This window comes from Pseudophryne corroboree, chromosome 4, assembly GCF_028390025.1.
Source record: "Pseudophryne corroboree isolate aPseCor3 chromosome 4, aPseCor3.hap2, whole genome shotgun sequence".
NCBI classification, from domain to species: Eukaryota; Metazoa; Chordata; class Amphibia; order Anura; family Myobatrachidae; genus Pseudophryne; species Pseudophryne corroboree.
Genome location: NC_086447.1, coordinates 296,985,242 through 296,990,476, shown reverse-complemented (window position 1 = coordinate 296,990,476; position 5,235 = coordinate 296,985,242). Strand labels below are relative to the sequence as shown.

The window sequence follows — 5,235 nt, the reverse complement described above, 5'->3', positions numbered from 1 at the left end:
ACATGGTGGCCTCTCGTCTCAACAAGAAGCTCAAGCGGTATTGTTCCAGGTCGGGAGACCCACAGGCAGTGGCAGTGGACGCTCTGACAACTCAATGGGTCTATCGGATGGTGTACGTGTTCCCTCCACTTCCGCTGATCCCAAGAATTCTCAAAAGAATAAAAAGGGAAAAAGTTGAAGCATTCTTATTGCCCCGGATTGGCCAAGAAGGGCCTGGTACGTGGACCTTCTGGAGATGATCCTGGAAGATCCGTGGCCTCGCCCTCTTCGCGAAGATCTCCTGCAACAAGGGCCGTTCCTCTATCAAGATTTAACATGGCTACGTTTGACAGCATGGAAGTTGAACGGCTGATTCTAGCCTGGAGAGGGATTCCTGATAAGGACAAGGAAAGAAAAAGAAAGAAGACTCTTGGTTGGTGCACTCTTAAGAAAAAAAGGACGTATGTTAATGAGTATGGTGATGGACACATAAAATTTAACTTTTATTAAGAACGATTAAATATAGTCCCCTAACAAGTAGAAATTAAGAATTAACAAGTACTGATGAATATCAGTATAATTATAAGCGGCAGTGGTGACGGGAATAAATAACTCCTGTGAACAATCCTGAATTGAATTGTTCCGCGCAACCTCTGTAGGCTAGTACTTGTGTGTGCTGTTGGTTATCTTAATTGTCCACATACGAGATATAAATCCAATTGTATCGAAAAAATCATCAGAATCTCATTCCCTATCTATGCGGCAATAAGAGTTTAGGGGCATGTGGGTTGATCGCCAATGGTAAATGTGAAACAGAGTAAAGCAACAGAATGAATCTGCTGTCAATGTTAGACCAGAGTGTCCCCAATCCCCAGCCTACTACACCGATTATTTTCAGGTGGTCTCCCACCTGGTACTGACTCGACCCTATACTGTATAGCTTCCAAGATCGGACGAGATTGGGCACTTGCAGTATGGTGTGAAAGTAGGTCAAAGGAGTACTGATTGCCTCCTCTCTGGAATCATTGATGAGAGTTCATGATAAAAGGTGGAGATATTGAGAGGAATAGAGCAGGATCTGCTGTTGGCGTTAGGCAGTAGGGTAGGCCTACCAGTTGGAGAACTGCCGTAGGTAGATATACTGGATCACCAATGAGAGTCCCTGAAAAGGAATATCAGAGAGGTGTTCCCTGATGTACCTATAGGCGGTGAAGAAACAAACATGTGGCCCAGCCTCAGGACTGGGGTTGAAATATAGGACTTGTTGAAGCTGGTACAAGTATGAAAAAATGTGCATGTAACAATTACATTAGAACACAAAAAAAAGTTTTAACAATATTAGTGTATAAACACTGGAATATGAAGTCTAATTTGGACAGAATAGAACTGGTAACAATTCCCCCCTGTAGGAAAACAATTGTGTTTGTGCCAATAATGCAGTAATCAAACGTAAAGCAAAAAAAGGGTTTCCCCAGCACTAAATGTGTAAACCCAAGGATGTGGGGTTACTTCAGTGCCCTCTAAATTGAATCTTTGCCTAAAATTAACATGAGCAATGATTTTAAACGATATCTGTGTATGGACATGAAGGTGGTATAATAGGATTTTAATACCTACCGGTAAATCCTTTTCTCTTAGTCCGTAGAGGATGCTGGGGTCACCATTAGAACCATGGGGTTTAGACGGGATCCGCAGGAGACATGGGCACTTTAAGACTTTCAAAGGGTGTGAACTGGCTCCTCCCTCTATGCCCCTCCTCCAGACTCCAGTTATAGGAACTGTGCCCAGGGAGACGGACATTTCGAGGAAAAGATTTATTGTTAAACTAAGGTGAGATTCATACCAGCTCACACCTCAACCATGCCGCAGAACGTGGCATTCAACAGAACACAAGCCAACGGCATGAATAATTTCAGCAACAGGCTGACTATAAACGTAACACAACATGTGTGTAACCACAACTAATAACTGCAGATACAGTACGCACTGGGACGGGTGCCCAGCATCCTCTACGGACTAAGAGAAAAGGATTTACCGGTAGGTATTAAAATCCTATTTTCTCATACGTCCTTGAGGATGCTGGGGTCACCATTAGAACCATGGGGTTATACCAAAGCTCTAGAACGGGCGGGAGAGTGCGGATGACTCTGCAGCACCGAATGATCAAACTTGAGGTCATCATTGGCCAGGATATCAAACTTGTAAAACTTTGCAAAAGTGTTTGAACCCGACCAAGTAGCTGCTCGGCAAAGTTGCAATGCCGAGACCCCCCTGGCAGCGGCCCAGGACAAGCCCACCTTTCTAGTAGAATGGGCTTTCACCGATTTCGGTAACGGCAATCCAGCCGTGGAATGAGCATGCTGAATCGTATTACAGATCCAGCGCGCAATGGTCTGCTTGGAAGCAGGACACCCAATCTTGTTGGGAGCATACAGGGCAAACAGAGCCTCCGTTTTCCTAACCTGAGCTGTTCTGGCAACATAAATTTTTAAAGCTCTGACCACATACAGAGACTTTGACTCAACTAAGGCGTCAGTAGCCACTGGCACCACAATAGGTTGGTTCATGTGGAAAGATGAAACCACCTTCGGCAGAAATTGCTGACAAGTCCTCAACTCTGCTCTATCTTCATGGAAGATCAAATAAGGGCTCTTGTGAGACAAGGCCGCTAACTCAGACACCCTCCTTGCGAATGCCAAGGCCAACAGAATGACCACTTTCCAAGTGATGAATTTCAACTCCACCTTCTGTAAAGGTTCAAACCAATGTGTTCGAAGGAACTGCAGCACCACATTAAGATCCAATGGTGCCACTGGGGGCACAAATGGAGGTTGGATGTGCAACACACCTTTCACAAAAGTCTGAACTTCTGGAAGGGAGGCCAAATTGTTTTTGAAAGAAAACTGATAAGGCTGAAATCTGTACCTTAATTGAGCCCAACTTTAGGCCTGCATCCACACCTGCTTGTAGAAAATGGAGAAAACGTCCTAGCTGAAATTCTTCCGTAGGAGCCTTCTTGGATTCACACCAAGAAACATATTTTCTCCAAATACGGTGGTAATGTTTAGACGTTACTCCTTTCCTGGCCTGAAGAAGTGTGGAAATGACTTCACTGGGAATACCCTTACGGGCTAGGATTTGGCGTTCTGCCGTCAAACGTAGCCGCGGTAAGTCTTGATACACGCATGGCCCCTGCTGTAACAGGTCCACGCGTAGAGGAAGAGGCCAGGGATCTCCTATGAGTAATTCATGAAGATCTGCATACCAAGCCCTCCTTGGCCAGTCTGGGACAATGAGGATCGCTTGAATCTCTATTCTTCTTATGATCTTTAGAACTTTTGGAATGAGAGGAAGCAGAGGGAATACATACACCGACTGAAATACCCATGGTGTCACCAGTGCATCCACTGCTAGTGGTTGAGGGTCCCTCGACCTGGAACAATATCTCTGAAGTTTCTTGTTGAGACGAGATGCCATCATGTCTATTTGAGGAATTCCCCAATGACTTGTCACGTCTGTGAATACCTCTTGGTGGAGGCCCCACTCTCCTAGATGGAGATCGTGTCTGCTGAGGAAGTCTGCTTCCCAGTTGTCCACTCCTGGAATGAAGATCGCTGACAGAGCGCTTGTATGCTTTTTTCCGCTCAGCGGAGAACCTTTGTGGCTTCTGCCATTGCCGCTCTGCTTTTCGTTCCGCCCTGGCGGTTTAAGTATGCTACTGCTGTTACATTGTCCGACTGGATCAGTACGGGCAGATTGTGAAGAAGATGTTCCGCTTGTAGAAGGCCGTTGTAAATGGCCCTTAACTCCAGAACGTTTATGTGGAGACAAGTTTCCTGGCTTGACCAACTTCCTTGGAAGTTTTCCCCCTGTGTGACTGCTCCCCAGCCTCGGAGACTTGCATCCGTGGTTACTAGGATCCAGTCCTGGATCCCGAACCTGTGCCCCTCTAGGAGGTGAGAGCTGTGCAGCCACCACAGGAGTGAGATTCTGGTCTTGGAAGACAGAATTATCCTTCGGTGCATGTGCAGGTGGGATCTGGACCACTTGTCCAATAGGTCCCACTGAAACACTCTGGCATGGAATCTGCCAAACTGAGTGGCCTCGTAGGCCGCAACCATCTTCCCCAGCAACCGAGTGCATTGATGGATTGACACTCTTGCTGGTTTCAGAATTTGTTTGACCAGACTCTGAAGTTCCAGAGCCTTTTCCACTGGAAGAAAAACTCTCTGTAGTTCCGTGTCCAGTATCATTCCCAAAAACGACAACCGCGTTGTCAGAATCAACTGTGATTTTTGGCAAGTTTAGGAGCCAACCATGTTGCTGAAGAACTGTCAGGGAGAGCGCAATGTTTTGCACCAACTGGTCCCTGGATCTCGCCTTTATCAGGAGATCGTCCAAGTACGGGATAATCGTGATTCCTTGCTTACGAAGGAGAACCATCATTTCCGCCATCACCTTGGTGAAAATCCTCGGAGCCGTGGATAGACCAAACGTTATGTCTGACATCGGTAATGACAATCATGGATTGCAAATCTCAGGTAAGTTTGATGCGGAGAAAAATGGGAACATGTAAGTAGACATCCTTTATGTCTACTGAAAACATGAAATCTCCTTCCTCTAGACTGGAGATTACCGCCCTGAGAGATTCCATCTTGAAATTTGATTTTCTTGAGGTAGAAATTTAGGGATTTCAGGTTTAGGATTGGTCTAACCGAGCCGTCCGGCTTCGTGACCACGAAAAAGCTGGAATAAAACCCTTCTCTTTGTTGTGACGGGGAAACCAGGATAATAACTTGATTCTGACACAACTTTTGTATAGCCTCACATACTACCTCCCTTTCCGGGGAAGAAACTGGTAAGGCCGATTTGAAAAATCGGTGAAGGGGGACGTCTTGAACTCCAGTTTGTACCCTTGGGACACTATTTGTAAAAGCCCATGGGTCTAGGCCCGAACGAACCCAGAACTGACTGAAGAGTTTAAGACGCGCCCCCACCGGTGCGGACTCTCGCACGAGAGCCCAGCGTCCTGCTGTGGATTTGGCAGAAACCGGGGAAGACTTCTGCTACTGCGAACCAGACTAGGCTGGTGATCTTTAATCTCTTCCCCTTCCTCTACTAGCAAAGAAGGAAGAGCCTCACCCTCTTCTATTGGGCTGAAAGGACTGCATCTGATAATGGTGCATTTTCCTTTGTTGCTGAGGGACATAAAGCAAAACAGGACGACTTACCCGCGGTAGCCGTAGACACCAAATC

General features: G+C 46.3%; 1 pseudogene; it reads right to left on the bottom strand.

The window, feature by feature from the left end:
* Positions 1-852: 852 nt before the first annotated feature.
* On the bottom strand, positions 853-970 carry LOC134913022 (5S ribosomal RNA; annotated as a pseudogene).
* Positions 971-5,235: the final 4,265 nt, after the last annotated feature.